Genomic DNA, 18494 nt, shown 5'->3' with positions numbered 1-18494 from the left:
CAACCTCTGTATGAGATGAAAGAGCATCATGAAACAGCTGACCCAGCTGAAGTGCAGGAGGTGTGTGTTAAACAGCCTGATTTGAGCTGAAGTGTCTATATAATGGTGCAGTTATACACTTGTCTGGAAAGAAAAGAGCCATACGTCACAGAACAAAACACTGCCTGACTGAATATAGAGCCAAAAATGAACCAAGACCTCAAAATGCTGCATTTATGATAACAAGAGTTGAAGTTTAATGCAAACATACATATGTTTGGTGAGAATATCAGTGCTTTTGCTAATGCCACCAAACATATGTATTTATGCTTAATGATGCATTGTGGAAAATCTATATGTGGTTAAAATAAGACATTGACTGTGGTGGCCTTGCCATCTTCTTCATCTCTGTACAGGAACTTACTAACAACATAACAATTTGCCATTACCCAGATTGACTTCAGAATGCCTATAAATATAATTATCACAATTTGTGACACTTTAATTGTGCAGAGAAAATAATGTAATAAAGTAAAAGTGGTTTCTAAACCAAATTCAATTCAAAAATATCAAAGGTAGGCATGAGAGTCAGGGAGGATTCTTGGCAACACATCACTGAAAACATAACGATCAAAATCTGCTCAGATTCAGTTTAACAATGATGAAAAAAATACCTGTGTGGATGAGAATTTTTCTGCGTCTGCACTCTGTACATCTGTACGATACAATGTGCATTTTTGTAGCATTGTAATCAATTTTGTACTCAATGCGGTGCTACCTATGTTCTTTGATAAATGTGCAGGTCACTGACATTAAAAACAGCATCAGCTATAATAACACAGCTGGAAGCCTGTGGGAAATTAAGCTGTCACACAAAGAACCTGACATGCTCTGTAATATGTTTTGCTACCTTTTTCTCTTTGTTTACATATGCTGCTCTTTCTATGCTGCCCTAATTTTTGGCTGGGGATCACTAAGGTTAAGGTTGCATTATCATAATGTCATCAACAATCAATCTCTGGTTAATATGTAGATTTTACTGTGAACTCTTTTATGTTTGGTGCAGTCTGGTGTGCAGGAAGACTGAGAGAAATCCCCCACTGACTGGATTCAAAGCTGGAGACATGACTGAAAACAAGCAGACAGTATCACTCTGACACTGTAGTTGCACAACACCCCTTGTATCGAAGAAAGTGCCTCACTCAACACTGTAGACGTGTGGGTGCTAAGAGAATGGGTCAATAAATATGGCGCGAGTTGCTTTCCGAAGTTCTTTGCATTTTCCATGTGAAAACTCTGTGTGAAGCGAAACGTAGGAACACTAGACCTCCAGGGGTAAATGTCTATAGCTTGAAGACTGCTAATTGGGGAACAGCATCATCTGTTTCCCACCAGCCATTTAGAGGCACATTGTACTTGCTGAAATGCCAAACTTTCTGGAAAAACATTGTTTAGATAGTTTTACCTGCAATTAACCCAGCGTAGAGAACGAGACGCTGTCTCACCTTAAAAAAAGAAACAAATTAAGATGCAATTAAGAGGCATCAGGCATGCGTGCGTGTGTGCGTGCATAATATAGCAGGACACTTGTCATGAGGCTGTGCGGTAGTTGGCATGTGTGTCACCGTGTGTCTGTGGATCTCAATGTGTGTGGTAATATAGCACTCTGCTAGGAGTTGTGCGTGCGTGCGTGCGTGTGCGTGTGCGTGTGCGTGTGTGTGTGTGTGTGTGTGTGTGTATGTATGTATGTATGTGCGTGCGTATGTGCGCATGTGCGCGCGTGCCAAAGCACACTACAGGCAAAAGACTGCTAACATGAGTGTGTGTGACAGACTTCCCACGCATCAAGCTCTGATCTGGTTTGTTCCGGTTGGCGGCCTTGTGCCGGCATGGCGAGGGATGCTGGACAGACCCTTCTTTGGCTAGCTCAACGGCAGAGACTTAACGAGATGCTGTGCTAACGAACAGATCAGAGAGCAGCCGACTTAGCGGCAGGGTCTGTGTGTGTGCGCGTGTGTGTGTGCGCGTGTGTGTGTGTGTGTGTGTGTGTGTGTTTGTGTGTGTGTGTGTTTGTACTGTGTGAGAGAGAGGGAGGATGTGTGCCATGACAGGGGCGTCATCTGTCGGCCCGGCTCAGGTCAGCGAAACTGAAGTCCATATTGGCCTGTTATCCTCCACTACGGCAGCCATTGATGCAGAGAAAAAAACTTTAAACTCAATGTTAAATTGAAAAATAAACATTATGTAGACCCAATGTAATATTTCTTCCTCTGTGTCCTGAAAAACACACCCATCTCTGTAAAGCAAACTTGATGGCACACCCTTCAGTAACATTACGGGCTGTGAAATCGATTGGAGAAAATCAGTGTAGCTGCCTAGGAGATGATTAGAGGGAACACCATGTCAAAAATATAAAAAGTCACAATTTTTCATGTTCATGCTGTATTGATTTCTCAGAGAGTTTTGTCTTTTTGCAATCAGCTACGTATCAGCACCCTTGCAGCTGATGAAGATCAAAGTCTCTAGTTGTATTGTGTAAACTGGCCAGTAACAGCCCAGAGCAGTGTTCTCACTCATGTGTAATGGAATCTCCTGTGAGTGCTCTACTTTATTGTCAGTTGTCAATATAGGGAATACAAATATGGATTTAAAAGGCTTGGGATTTGAAACTTATTTGGATTTGATAAAATGCTATTGAACCATCTTTTCAGTACTTAACGCTGAAAACCTGGTGTAAATAACCCAATGAAATATGGGACAGCATCAAATGTAATTACAAATGATGTTTTCACTTTTTCTATATTTAATCTTAGTTACACCCGGGGATCCCTATTAGTAGTTAAAGCTGTTAGGTTGGAAACCGTTTTGTCTAATCCTATAATTGATGCATTAGGTTTAGTGCTACTTTTCTTACACTGTAGAGAGATGTTCTATATATCTAGATATGCAGACTGCATTTGATAGATGATACAGTTAACTAAATATGTTATGTATTCTGGAAGCAGCAACCACCTGTGTGCGTGTTTGTGTGTGTTTGTGTGTGTGTGTCGACAGAGCAGAACATGATGTTTGTGCGACCTTGCATATTATTTCCTAATTTGGTAACTGACATGGTGAGCAATGCCGTGTGTGTGTGTTTGTGTGTGTGTGTGTGTGTGTGTGTGTGTGTGTGTGTGTGTGTGTGTGTGTGTGTGTGTGTGTGTGAGTGAGAGAGAGAGTATGTGTGTTTATATGCTTACAATCATCTACTGCTTTTTTTAATGATAACTATCAGGTGGAGTAGAACCTGCGAATGTGTGTGTGTGTGTGTGTGTGTGCTAACACAATTGAGAGTGTTATTGTTTGGAAGCAACCGTGCTTCCTGTGTAATAGCAGAGAGAAAGAGAGGTGAAGCTACAAGAAAGCATGAAGCCATTTGAGAGAGGGAGAACAATCCGGCCATAAAGATATCACCAGGGAGGAGAGGAAAAAACGAGCCACACAAAATGAATTTTACTTTTATAAACAACTGTACATCAGTGATGTAACTTAAGTTTGCTGGGATTTTGTGCTAGTAGAAAATGACCTCCAACTGCAAGTGTGTCTGCCTTTGTTTAAGCGTTTGATACTAACCCATTGAGATGGATAAAACAATGTTATCTGTGGGAGGAGGGATGTGGCATTAACAGCCCAGCGTGGATAGTTGCTAATTTTACACTCATCCTAGCCCACCTAGCTTCGTGTCTGTACTTATTTGAAGTGCACACTTATCTAAAGAGGACGCTGTCATCCAGGGCTTGGACAGGAAGAAGAGATGGATGGACAGACAGATGCATGCAGGGACAGATAGTACTTCAATCATCTAGCAAATGTGCTAAGTGACTATGGAAACATGCTATTTTTTGGAGCATAATCACTTGATATCATGTCCACTGATGCATTGCTCATACAGGAAACAACATATCATTCCAATTTCTCCAATACTTTGGTTTATTTACCTGCAGAACTAATGCCATTCAAATCAGCCTCAGTTGTACTTTTTGCTGTTCAGCTAATGTCAGCATGCTATCCTCGCTAAACTTAGATGGGGAAAGTGATAAGCAATATAACTGCTTAATATCCGCATTTTAGCATGTTATTGTGAGTATGTTAGCATTCTTACATTAGCATATAGGTCAAGGCACCGCAGTGCCCACATACAGCCTCACAGAGCTGCTAGTGTGGTAGAATCTCGTTGAGAGAGACACATCAAATGGAGCCATATTTGAAATTTTAATTAGAGTACCTTTGACAAGTCTTCACTAGGAGGACTTTTTGAAAAGACCATGAGTGGCAAAGTGTGCTTGTAAATGATGCAACAGCAGAAAAGAGTTGTATGCCATCCTAAGGAAGCCTCCTCGACTTACTAAAGAGACCAACCATGTTCAGAAAGATGTTCTGAAAACAGGGAGCGGGACGACAAGTTACGTTTAAACGTTACGTCTAAAATTGTTTTAATCTAGACACATTTTTGTCTTATAATCGGGATGTAATTCTGATTGTTGATGAAACTAAAAGCTCCATGTAAACACACTTAAAAAGAGTGCAACATAAGGTGATGCACAGTAAAGGAGAGACCGAGGTGTCTTCTCACTTCAGAGTAAGGTTTTTTGTTTTTGTTTCTGTCAGTGCATTACAGTGGCTATGGTTTCTTGTTTGTGTGTGTGTGTGTGTGCGTGTGCGTGTGTGCATGTGTGTTTTCATGTGCATGTGTTTGGTCGCTTAAGTAATTTACAAAGCCTTTAGAAGTGAACAGCTTCTTCCGCTCGCTTTGATCAGCTGTTAATTGAATCTGAGAGAATAATGAGAGGGTCGGAGTGATTGTTTTAAGGCCATTTGGAGCCTTGCCTTGGAGGGTCACACACACACACACACACACACATACACACACACACACACACACACACACACACACCACACACATCACTCACATTTCTGTGCTCACAGATACACAGAAGCACTCAGCATGCTGAACACTAGAAATACAGCACTAATGCAACACAGGCACAGAAACACCACACACACACACACACACACACACACACACACACACACACACACACACAAGCAAATGCGAAATCAGGGGACAGATAGAGATAGTGACAGACAGAAAGGGCAGGGCCAGACCAGGAATGAAAGCATGACGGGACTTGAGAAGATGGATAACTTCAGAGAAATGGTTAATAGCTCCTTGAAGCTCTTCTGGATAAATAATTAGATTGCAGAGCAGAATATAAAAACAGTTCAGGCCCTGGAGTGGGTCACACAGGAGAAGACAACGTACAATTAAAGTCAAAATAGGTCCTTGGTTTTTATCCCTGTGTTGCTAGACAACCCCGCAGAACTGAAGCCATCTGTTTTTTATGTTTAGATATGTTTATATTTTATTCAGAAAAAGTGCAGCTTGTGTAGCTGCAGTTGCTCAGCAGGTTGACACATTTGCATCCTTTAACCTCTACTATTGTGAGAGCTTTGAATTTCAAATATTTCAAGTAGAATTGGCTAATTAAGGACACTGGCTGTTGAATTCATCTAGTGGCTGGTTTAGGGTAAGGGTCCAGTTCTGAACTTGTTGCATTCATCTGTGGGTTATACATAAAAGGTCTAAGAGTGAGTAATGAATATCATTCAAAACATGACACGCCATGTAACTGCATTGCATTCTGGTCTCTTTTGAAGAGGGTAAATGTCTTAACCCATGATTATCCACAGGTGTATCAGTCATTGCAATCATGTTGTGCAGCCAAAGAGTGTTTTTTTTTTAAACTGTAGATAAGATAACAAAATGTCAAAACAAAAGTGTGTATAAAATGGTGCATGAGACATGTAGTTAGTGTTTGTGTGTGTTTGTGCGTTTGTACGTGTGTGCGTGTGTGTGTGCGTGTGTGTGTGTGTGTGTTTTACAGAGAGGGAACAATGCTAATGAGGTTAATGGAATGACAGGCCTCTTGGAGCTACTCCTATTAGGAGTAATGGAGGGCCTCTGTAAGAGACTCCTCACACACACGCACACACACACACACACACACACACGCACACACACGCACGCACGCATACAACAACAGAGAGGAAGTAGGCAGAGTTGGATTTGGTGGCATTTGATTCAAGGGAGCCAGTATAAGAAGAAATGGACAGATTTAAGAGTCAGACATACTGCTGGAAAGAAGATGTACTAAGCCAATGTTTGTAGACTCATTTAAGAATCCTCCAGCTGGCCTTTAAATCTGTCAGTTTGAATTGAAATAGTTTCACTATAGCTTGTAAATCTGGCTCTCTGTGCTGCTATCCCTTTACACCTACTGGTATATTATCTTATATATATCTTGGCTGATTATTAGCCTTTTAATAAAAAATGAATTCTTCCAAGTCATTGTCTACAATATACAGTATTGTATCGCTGTAATTCTGTAATCAATTAATGTGTTTGTTTTATGGAGAGTGCTTAATCAGAACTGATCATAATGCCCTTCTTTATTGGAGTCAATAGGAATGCATTAGTGTGTTTGTCTTCACCCTCTTACGTTCAGTCAACATTATCACTTCCTTTTATGGTGTAATGGCTTTTCACAGACTTTTACAAGAGGGAATTACAGTATAACAAATCCAAGCTGGCATGTATTGGTAGCTGAAATCTTTTTTTGTCTTTAGGAGGTTGAGTGTTCAGAAGTGTCCCTGAACAGGTCAATGACTCCCAACCAGCTACTCGTGAGAGTGCAGAGAATTTTTTTTCCCCTCCTGGGGTTAACATAAAACATAAACAAATGCAACAGAAGTGTAAAGGGACTGTTTCAGTGTTGCATGTTTCATCCCATTTAAAAAGTGTACTTTATATCACCATTTCCAAAGCATGTTTCAGTATTTTAGATGTTTAAAAGTAGTTCTATATAACACTGACTGCAGAGATGATGTTCACTGGTACAGATTAAAAGTGGATTATTCTATGTCATACAGAAATGCAAACCAGTTGTTGTTCGGTAGTAGGAGTATGTATACTTGTTATACTTAAGAAGTTTTCAATAGATGCACTTCCAGTTAGTTGCTGTAATTCTAATTAATTGCCAGAGTAGTGTAGGGCATCTAAAAATCAGTACAAAGCAAGATGATTCTGTCTCTATTTTTCCCATATGTAGTGCCAAATTACATACTTCTTTCTAACAAATGTCCAAGGACATTTTTAAGAAATTAATGGACCCATAAAATTTAGTATTAACACTGAAGACATCAGCTTTGTAAAATTGTTCTGGGTAGTTATAATAGCAATTAGGGTATATTGTTAAAAGGGAGTTGCCCTTTTTGTAATAACTTTTCATTTTAATCTACTTAAGTGTAATTATTATATGTCACATTAAGAGAGCAAATGAAGGACAAAGTAAGGTGGAAGTACAGGATAAGAAAGCAGCATAGAGGAGAAGAAAGAGAGAAGTAGGGGAGATGGGAAGTAAGAGTCCAGATTTGAAGGAGGAAACAGAAACTATAAAAGAGGACAGAATGGTAGGAAAAGAAAGAGAAGAGGAGACAAGCTGTGTGGTCAGGGTAAACACAGGAGAGGAAGTGAAGTCAGATAAATTACATTCAAAATATGTTAAGGTTAAGTGAGGAGGGTGAGAGAGAGACACTGAAGAGAGATGAGAGAGAGAAGTCTCACATTGCCAGACCTTCCTCCACAGCGCTGTGGAGGTCTGTCTAGTCCATAGAACGTTCTGGGATTGGAGATCAACATGCTCTGGTTTATTGGCATTTCTCTAAACCAATCACAGTTGTCTTGGGCGTCTGGGGTTGAAGGTTGAAGGAGCGCCGTCAGGAGAGAGCATGAGTCTGTGCTTCATCTTTTTCTGACCATAAACTACATGCAACGTGGCAACGTGTACACACACACACACACACACACACACAAACACACACACACACACACACACACACACACACACACACACACACACACACACACACACACACACACACACACACACACACACACACACACACACACACACACACACACACACACACTCACACATGTGTTAATGCAGTGTGAAAGCAGTAGGCCATATCTGGTTCTAACTGCTCAGTGACTCAGATAGGAGAATATGCTGCCTTCCATTATTCAATCAAAACCACATTAAATCTCTCCATGCTCACATTTCTCTCTGTTTGTCTCCTAATATATCTTCTTCCCCTTCATCTACTTAACCCTTTTTAGCTTATTCACTCTTTACAGGCGAGGGTTTATTGCTGTGACACTACCGGCCCGGTCAGTGCCAATTCAAACCCTTCCCCAGTCCTAGCTAAACTCATTCTAACTTTTAAAGTAATGGGTACAGCGATAGTCTTTGGCACCATTAAATGCTGTGTGTCCTTTATTCACTCTGCAGGGAGAGAGTAATCAAGAGAGAGAAAGAGAAATAGAGATAGAGAAAAAGAGATCCAGTTTATTCAGCAATAAGCACCTGGGAAAGAAAAGATAAATGTGACATTAAAACTCTACAGTTTTTAACAACCAGTTGTGTGCTGTGTGTGTGTGTGTGTGTGTGTGTGTGTGTGTGATGTGTGTGTGTTGTGTGGCTTGTGTGGTGTGTGTGTGTGTGGGTGTGGTATATATAGTGTGGAGCCAGGAGGGTTATGCAAATGCCTTCCTTAATCATGTTCAGTGCAAGGTTTCTTGTTTTTATGCAACTCTACAGTGAATGCCACTCCGTCAGGGATGCTGTGTGTGTGTGTGTGTGTGTGTGTGTGTGTGGGTGTGTGGTTGTTTGGGTCTGGTTTAGCAAAAGGATGTACCATACAGTGATGTGATGGGAGCTGATTTATATCCAGGTCTGACCTTTAACTGCACTGGTAGGAGAGTATGAGGGAGGGAAATCATGGGGAGAGAAAAGGAGGGAGGAGACCGGGAAGGAAGGAGGAGAGAGGTAGCTGATTGTGGGAGGAATAAAGAGCCTCTGATATTGTTCTCTTCATGACATCTACTCTGTCTTTCTACGTCCACACGGGTATTGTTGCTGCAAAACACAACCCTTACTGTGAAAAAATAAGAAAGCTACTGAAGAACAGCTTACATGAGCTTGATATATGACGATATATTGATAATAGAAAGTAGCAAAATAGATATTAATTCACATGAAAATGCACTTTCATATCATCCAGGAAATGGGATTTGCACACAAGTCACACAAACACACAGATGACAAAGAAAAACAAGAACAAATACTCAAGGACATAAAAATGATATAAATATATGAATAATGAATAAATAGTTTGGATAAGAGTGGCACTTATTTGGTGAATCAAGTTACAGTCAAGTGCTCCTACACAATGCACCAGCCTAGTTCTGGTGGAGCAGGATGTAAGCAGGTGAATGTGGCTTGCTTCACCGCACTTTGACAATGCATGCCACTCAACTTGGAGACTACAGATACAGCACGGTACCTGCCTCCTTCACATGACTGTAAGTTGAGTTGATGAGCTGAAAGAGAAGGCCTTAATACATGCAAGCTGTTGTGGATGACAGAAGGTTGGCAAGAATCCGGCTACTGTTCTCTGCAACCTGCCTTTCTGGCGTCACAGCCGTGATCGGAATAAAACTTTGTTTGAAAAATACATGATAAAAGTGACATATACAATGCAAACTAAAAAATGATTTCTTTCTTAACGGAAATTACATTTTGTGTAGTAGGAGGCGGATTTTATTCGAAGACTATTTTATTATGTATTCATATTCTGCAGACAATGTTTTTGGCAGGCAGTGTTGATGTTGCTAGGCTAGCGAGTCCGTTTATATTGCGTCTTTTTTAACCTGCTGGTGTTTGAGAGGGTCTGCCACTCATAATAACAAATACCTGAAAACTAATTGAAAGCGTCCAGACAGCTTTTGTACAGAAAATCAGCTTCACAATTTACTTTTTATTGGAAGTTTTTCATGTTTTACGAGACAAAAATCTTCAACGTTGAGGATGATCTCATCCTTGATCTAACAGTATGCGGTTAATAAAACAGGAGTAGTCTTAAAGGCATTTGTATCATCTTATAATCAAGGTCTTCTTATACTGTATTTGGGCCAGTACAGTAAAAGGGGTTCGGAGAGTCTAACAGGTGGCTCTTCAGGAGAAATGCTACTCCTGCATAAAAACCCAAATAATCTACTGTTCACTGATCGGACTCCTTCAGCATAGGTTAAATAAAAGAGACTAATTATGTGGATGATGAGTGTTTCAGTTTTTGGGCTGTGTGTGTGAGCGAGAGCCAGCGCGGACGAGTGGAAGTGTGAGTAACAGAGTGAGTGTCTGTGTGTATGAAGGCTTTAGGCTAATCCTGTTGTATTCAACTGGATCAAAGTTGTTTTTTAAGCTCTATTTGTAAAAAGTGTGATCCAGTTAATGGATCCGCACACTCTGAAACTTGCGTGCGCGCACACACACACACACACACACACACACACACTCACGCACACAGGAAACATCCAGCTTGTGGTTTTGGGGTGGGTGGGTGGGGGGGTAGTTGTATTCTGACATGCTCCACTGCACACACTGCCAATAATCTCTATACACACAGCACACACTTACGCACATACACGGGTGTATCGCAGCAAGCTGTCAAGTAGGGCCGTAGCATTGTGTTCGGTTTTTTCAAGCATGTGACATGTCCTAGACATGAGGAGGGAGATAAGGAGGGATGGAAGAAGGGAGACAGTGGAGAGCTAGTGGATGGTGATGGAGGCTGCCTGGCAGCAGAATAAAAGAGAAGAGAGCCACAAAAAAGGCAGGCAAGTAGTTAAAGAAAATGGAGAAGAGGAGAAAAAAGAGTGAGAGGATGGCAGAAGTGCAAAGATACAGTTTGTGTTGTATTGGCTCCAGCACAATGGACTGGTAATGAAATCTTAACTGTGAGGTTTAAGTGCTGATTTTCAGCCATAAGGGAGAAAGTGTACATGTCCCCATTGGATGAACAGAGCAGGATTCTTCTTACAGTCCCTCAATTGTAGGGCTTTGCATTGAAATGATTCTAAACATACAGGGGAAGCATATGATATTTTTAAATTTGACACCTCAGTCCAAATGAGCATGAAATTTAGTCCCTTAAGACCAGAGTGAAAGCAGAAAGACCCATGAAACAAGCAGAAAGGGATGATGGTCTGGCAGAGGATCATCAGGGAAAATACAGTGTCAGCAGGTCAGCTCATGTTTGTTGGCATAGGCTTGGTGCAAAACCTCAATACTTACCACAAAATGTGTCAATTGAATTGAAATTGAAAACTGAGTTTGCAAAGTAGGATAATATAAAAGTATTGTTGTAACGTGTTGATTGATTTGCAATAAAATATTAAATACAATGGTTCCCTAAAATTGGGGGACTTAGAAAAAACGCAGATCTAATTCCTACATTCAATGGTGGTTCTGATATGGATGTGAACACTAAAATAAAGCTGTAAGTTGTTCCTCTAACCTCATAGTCATGGTAAAACTAAGAAAATGTAAACCAAAGATATGTGAGAGAGAGAGGAGAGAAATTACATGCATGCGTGTGTGTATGTGTGTGTGGATGCTTACCATATTCATACCTTTGCTTGCGAGACAACCAAGAGTAAAGTTTAAGTGATGAAAGTGAAGCAAATCATTATTAGTAAATTAATGGTAAAGACTGGTTTTAAATCTTGAAATTAAACATGAGGATCAATGTCTGGGAATTTTGGGAGTTTTGGGGTCAAGGTTGAGGACTGATGGGCTGCAGGTAAAGACTCATCACAAGTAGGATAAGATAAACAGAGGGTGTGTGTTTCACTGTAAACATCAGGATGACAAGAGTGAATCAGTGTTTGAAATATCAGGTCGGCCCACACATTCCCTGCTGAATAGCACATCCCAGCGCGCAGGTCAAAGACTAATTCAAGTCCTCCGGTCAACGCAACCTTAGTCGAGGGAAGCTTTTATGGTCAATTAGCTTCCCCGAGGACTGAAATATCCTGCAGTGCAGAACTCTATGTTGACGAATGTAATAGCACTGTATAGAACAGCAGGAAGGTTTGAATCTTTACCCAACTGTAGGGTGTCTGAAAGGATTCAATGTGTTTTCTTTGGCCAAAACTGGAGCAGAAAATTCTACTTTAGCACCCAAAGCACACCTGTGCAATAATCATGCTGTCTAATCAGCATCTTGATATGTCACACCTGTGAGGTGGATGGATTATCTCGGCAAAAGAGGAATTGCTCACTAACACTGATGTAGACAGATTTCTGAACAATATTGACCAGAAATAGGTACTTTTGTGTACATAGAAAAAGTCTCATGAAACATGGGGGCAACACAAAAGTGTTGCGTTTATAATTTTGTTCAGTGTATTTAACATAGTTAATGTTATTTAGGCATTGCGGATTGATTTTCAGTGATTGATTACGCTTCTGTAACTTTATCCTAATAAGAAATGTGTCTGGAATCACAGTCTCACATTGCCAGACCTTCCTCCACTACGCTATGGAGGAGGGTCTGGCCAGTCCACACATCAGGAATAGAGAAAAACATGCTCTAGTTTATTTATTTATTTATCACAATCATCTTGGGTGGCGCTAAGTGAAGGACACTATGACAGCGCCTCTGCAAAATAGCCTTGGGAAGGAACTTGTTTTGGTGGAACATGTGAACGTTCAAAAGTTGTTTTTGTCGTGCAAAAAAGAAAACTAGTCTGTCTAGCTAGCTGTCTGGATTTACCCTGTATAGATCTGAGGAGCAGTTAACCCTAGTCCTCATAAATCCACCAGTTTAGAATGCCAACACTAGAAAAGCGGAAGGTACCGGACATCCGGCTGAAATGAGGGACATTGGCCAGTAGCACCGGAATGTCGTCGAAATAGACTACTGTAATGATAACATGATGAATCAGCTGTTATGCATTCTTGGCTTACCACAGAATACAGGTACTCCAGGTGACGTCTTATTGTTGCTGTTTAACACCTTCATGAGAACATAGTACAGTAACAATAACACCTTCAGCGAATGGCTGCATTGAATCCTTCTGTGGAAAGTAGTCAAAATTATGTTTCGGTATTTTTTCCATGGAAAAGTAACATTTTTTCAGAAAATATTTCTATTCATACTGAGCATAGACAGTAATGCTTCAGTACAAGGATGTTACTTTGGGAAGAAGCTGTTTCTGTCGTCTGAAAGCAGCAATATGCAGACAGATCTCTGAGCTACACTGTGAAAAGACTCCTGTAGTGGGTGCCTGTCCACCCACACCAGTTTAGAGTATTATGCTATGGCTCATTCACACAGATAGAGAGGCTACTGTACATACTTTATCTGTTTCTATGGAAACCGTAACTTCCGACGTAGTCAGCTACGAAACCAGTGACATTTACCGGCGTCTTAGTCAATCCTTCTCTGTCAACCGAACAGCATGCAAGTGTGTGTGCATGAACCCCCAACACAGATACAAGAGACACATGAATGCAGGCAGTAACACTCTCACACTGTCTGTGTGTTTTACTGAGTGCTAGACAGATTTGGTGCAGCAGTGCATTCTGGTGTTTTCTCATTTCAGAGGCAGCAGTAGTCAAACAATATTTCACAAGGTTCCCGTGGGTCCTTAAAAAGTCTTAAAATGTCTTAATTAAGGTCATAAAATGTCTTAAATTTACTCTAAATTTGCTGTAGGTTCACTGGTTTAATGGTATATCTTTAAACCGCTCTGCAAAGAGCCACTGCAAAATAGTCGAGCAAGAGAAAACTCAGATTGGACAGATAGTCTAGCTTGCAGAGATCTGAGGAACAGTCATAATTTCACCCAATTTAAAATTCTAGGAAAGGAAACAGAAATACATGCATGGCAGAATTTCCTGCGGCATCCGAGCAATCCTAGAAGTGTAACATCAAGGATATTGACTAGATATTAGGCATTTTTAGGAGTTTAATGTTACGTTAGCCAGCTAGTGACTGTACGACGGTAAAAGCATTACATTTGACTTTAAAAAAGGTGCAAGAACCCTCCGACCTGCTTCACATTTGGACATTATTTTGTTTGTATTGGTAAAGAAGTAAAGGCCTTAACATTGAAATCTAGACTCTCAATGATTATGTCGTACAACAAAACAAGCATAGTGAAAACAACGAACGCTATATAAATGTAGTGAATTAATTATTAATTAAGGGAAAATTGCTTTCCTTATGAACTAATTGCATATGTTTTGTTTTGCTAATAGCAGTTAATAGCTCTGTCACATCAGCAGTGCAAGAATCCATGGTTGCATAACACATGACTCGATAAATAGTCCTTTTAAGACTGCAAAGGAATTAAGTATGAATTAAAGTCAGGCGTTTATTAGACCGGTTAAAGGTCTACTTGGTTAAAGGTACACTTGGGTCTATCTGTCAAAAAGTGCCATCAACAAAAAAGATTTATGAATATGTAAATTGTATGACTTGTTTGCTAATATCCATTTTGAACAACATACTAGGTGTCAAGGCAGTACCACATGGGAAATACAGGCAGTCACAGTAACCAGTGCAACAAAAACACACTTTGGTTAAATACACCACCACTGTGCCTAAGTTGGATTGTCCATGTGTTTGTTTTTCTGTGTTTTGTCAAGGATTGGTCTATAGTGATTAAAAAACCTGGTTAAATGGTCCACATTTCTCTGTTGCCATCGACAAGAGAGGTAGATTGTACAAGAGGTGTGTATGTGTAGGAGCTAGGGGTGGAACGGTACACAGAAGTCACGGTTCGGTTCATACAGTACGTCGGTTCAGACACCACAGTTCGGTTCAGTACAATGGTGGGAAAAGCAAAACAAAAAGGCTGACGGCAATGTTTTTTTATTGTCCATGTCTCAGGCTGTACCGCCTAGTTTACAGTCTCTCCCCTGAGTGTGTAATGTAAGATGTACACGGTAAAACAATAAGTACCCCACATCATCTCCAGACTCCATCTGCAACTTGTAAACAAAATAAGACAATCAGCTATAAAACTGAAAATACAGCATGTCTTAATAATGAAAGTGCAAATTACATTAAACAAATCTACTTAGGGGAGACATTCCCCCACAAAAGATAAAATAAAGTATTCTTGCTATTAAGTGCGACAGGCATACCTTTCTAGTTTCCCCTCTGCCACAACCTCCTGTAGCTTCTCAGCTAGGTGAGTGCTTGTGTGCTGCTCATACAGGGGCCGCGTCTACAGAAATGACGCTTTCATTTCCCAATCAGAGTCAATAAAATAAACAGAGATAGAGAAACAGAGATAGAGAACAGAGATAGCTTTCCGTAGTGAAACTCAGGGTGCAGCTGACAACTCGTGCTCCATCAACGTCTGTGTTTGGTTGTATATGGAAGGGACTACAGTTTGACTCGTGTGTGGACGGGATGGCGTGTTGTAACGAGGTTTCAGTACATGCAGCAAATACTTGAAGCCAGGTTCCTCTATGAGTGAATATAGGCGCATTGAAGATGACATGTAAATTCCGATTGCTTCAGTGATTTTTTTTTGGCCTTATTTGTGTTTGTATCTAAAGGCTGGTTAAGCACTGTAGGGAGGAGAAGATGGACAGTTGTTTTGTCTCGTTCCAGTGATTGGTACACAACGGTGATAGCGTCGGATTTGCGTTAGCGTGTTAGATGTATTTCCACTCACCATCCTGACAACTGCTGAACAATGCCGACACACAGTCCTCGTCTTATCCACCACTCTCTTGCCTGTACTACTGTAATTGACTGGGAAGCCCAAGTTTTCTCAAACTTGCAGTCTTAAAGAGGCCGGCTGGTCCTCTAACTCTTAGCCGGGGCTACTCGTCCATATTAGTGTGCTACTAACACTAACTCCCTCACTGGACCGGAGACGGAGCTCGGCTAGCGGCTACATAGCTTCAGAGCTAAGACGAGGCTACAGAGTAGGTGTCCCTAATAAACGTGTATCTTACATTGATTAATTTGCGCGCAAGTTTTATTTAAATTCATACTGTGTATTCTCTGTGTAAATTCATATACCAAACTGAGACACCCGCACCGTTTGAGTTCAATACGAATACATGTACCGATCCACCCCTAGTAGGAGCCGTACTGAGAGGAAGGAAGAGTACGGGCATAAGTAATGAATGTTTTGTCACTTTCTATTTGCTATACTAAAGCTTCACTGCACTCCTCTCCCGCGGGAGGAACCACAACCTACCTTGTGCAGCTCTGGTGTTGAAGTGGAAGAACAAGGGAGTGAAGGGCGAAGTGATGGAAAAGTGGTTTAATGCACAGAAGAAATAGAAGAGAGGAGTGAAAAATGAAAGCAATAAGGCACAGAAGGGTTGAGAGTTGGAACGAGAAATGGGAGTAGAGAATGAAAAAACAAGAGGAGCAAATCTTTTTGACTTATTTGTTGTCATCGCCGTTTATATCTTCGTATTTATTCAATTTAGGTTTTAACAATCACCAATGCTGTTTTCAGAGCTTTTGTTTAACAAGTTATTGTGTGTGTGTGTTACTATACTGTAGACAAATCATATTTTACAGACAGGACTAACACAATTTACCAGCTCAATGAAAAAAACTTTCTGGTCAGGGGATGAAAGGAGAAAGTAGATATTTATTCAATAAGCCACATTAGAACAATAAGGTTGTTGACAGAACAGTATTTACAGTAACTAACTCTGCAAATAGCAGGATTCACATACACAATATTTACATACAGAGCTGTACTATGGCTTTATCTGAGATCCTCAATTTTAGTTACTGAGTTACTGGCTATGCATACAGCTGCATATGTCCTGTTTCTATATGAAACTATATTCATGTATCTCAATTTGGAATAAACAAAAGAAGAACACATTTTAGGTTCTGATACAGAAATGTATTTTCCTCCTTTCTGTTTATTCTTACAGCCCATGTAAGCTCTGTTTCCATGGTAATTGTCAGTAGGCTTATAGTCAGCTTGTTAACATATTGGGATGTTTGTAATGTCGATGTGAAACGCATTTAATCAGCTCACTCTAAACGGGATAACTCACTGAATGAGCACTTTCTCTGAATATTGCCTGTGTAGCTTATTTACACTAAGTTAATATTAACCCATACACTTCCTGTGAGAACCTGTGCATCCATTGTTGCCATGGCTACAGTAAATACAGTTTTACTATTGTTTACTGAATCACTGCGGGCCAGTGAGCGAGCAGAGATGGTGAGATATGTAATGATTTATTTCCCTGACCCTGGAAGATGTCGACTTACAGCTCAGAGTAAACTCTTTCTAACGCTTAGGTAGTAGGGGGCAGTGTGTGATACATTTATATTTTAGAGTAGCAGATTTAGAGGCAGATTAAGATGTTTTTTCCCTTCTTTGATTATATTTACTGTTGTTTTCATGCTGCAAGGAGAGTTTGGATGTGTGCATAAAGCTACCCTTTTTTTGGATCAAATCCCAACAAAGCCAGTCTCCAGTTTCTCACACTGTCTCCGCTAATAATAAAACACAGTGGCATATCCTGCCCACTCTACTGTGGCTGTGCTGTAAAAAGGTTGAGGACCTCCGGCCGACTGTGTAGTCAGCCATGCATGGTTCTGCATCTCTTTCTCTGTTAAACTGGGTTGAATGTTAGAGGTTACCCAGGCAGGTTAGAGAGGAGGACACAAGCAGTGCACACACAGGTTCACTATCAATAATAAATGAAATATATATCAGAATATTACCAACTTTTCTTTTCCGTCTTGAGCTACTTTGTCTCCAAAGTCCAGGGAATATATGAATAGATTAAATATCTACTCAGAGTGGTAATTTGTCTTAGAAATGGGTATTAAATCAGAACATCTGAATATAATATACACTATGAAAAGTAGTAACCCCAATAATCAACTGGTAGAATACTGTATTTTTAAGTGGAAAAGTCTGCATTTTGTTCTCGCAATGACAGTGAATTATGGACCATTGAACGTGGAGCAACGCTGCTTTCATTTGCAGTGCTGCTCTTCTTTTTCCTAAAAAGATAAGATTTGAATTTGATGAAGGCCAATAAATGGAAAAGTAAGTAAAGTGTATTTCTAGAGCACATTTAAACACAGCTTAATCTGACCAAAGTGCTTTACAAAGAAGCACCAAGGTGCTGTATCAAAACCATGGAAATATAAAACTAACAGATCGTCAGTGCACATACATCATTCTGTACAGTGGACGTCAAACATCCAACTAAAGTAACAATCAGTAAGACATGTTTTCTTTTATTTTTTTAATTTGCTGCTTCCTACAAAGAGTATGTTTTTATTTTGATTCATCTTTCTTCCTGCTCAAGAAAAAAATAATTATTGGTAAAAGCTTACAACAACATTTTGGTTTCTCAGTGTAAAGAGGGTCAACCTTCAATCACAAGATTAGCGGTTTGATCCAGGCCTCCTCCGGCCTCCTCCGGCCACATTGAACTCCAAGTTGCTCCCCAGGCGCTGTATGTGTATGTGTCCACTGCTCCTAATGTTTAGGATGGGTTCAATGCAGGGATTGTGTCAGAGGGCAGAGAGAATTTTACTACATTGTACTG

General features: G+C 40.4%; 1 protein-coding gene and 1 long non-coding RNA gene across 5 annotated transcripts in view; one reads left to right on the top strand and one right to left on the bottom strand.

Moving 5' to 3' along the window:
* LOC116702473 (uncharacterized) overlaps positions 1–16625 on the bottom strand; it is a 25275-nt gene extending 8650 nt beyond the window's left edge. Inside the window, exons 1-2 of the long non-coding RNA XR_004335172.1 lie at positions 16615–16625; positions 2680–2682 (exon numbers count right to left, since the gene is read on the bottom strand). This is a non-coding gene — a long non-coding RNA (uncharacterized LOC116702473). The remainder of the gene's footprint in view (positions 1–2679; positions 2683–16614) is intronic.
* cacna1ha (calcium channel, voltage-dependent, T type, alpha 1H subunit a) overlaps positions 1–18494 on the top strand; it is a 114406-nt gene that overhangs the window by 17545 nt on the left and 78367 nt on the right. The window lies entirely within an intron of this gene.

This window comes from Etheostoma spectabile, chromosome 15 (genome assembly GCF_008692095.1).
Source record: "Etheostoma spectabile isolate EspeVRDwgs_2016 chromosome 15, UIUC_Espe_1.0, whole genome shotgun sequence".
Lineage (NCBI taxonomy): Eukaryota > Metazoa > Chordata > Actinopteri > Perciformes > Percidae > Etheostoma > Etheostoma spectabile.
This window is presented reverse-complemented; position numbering and strand designations above follow the sequence as displayed.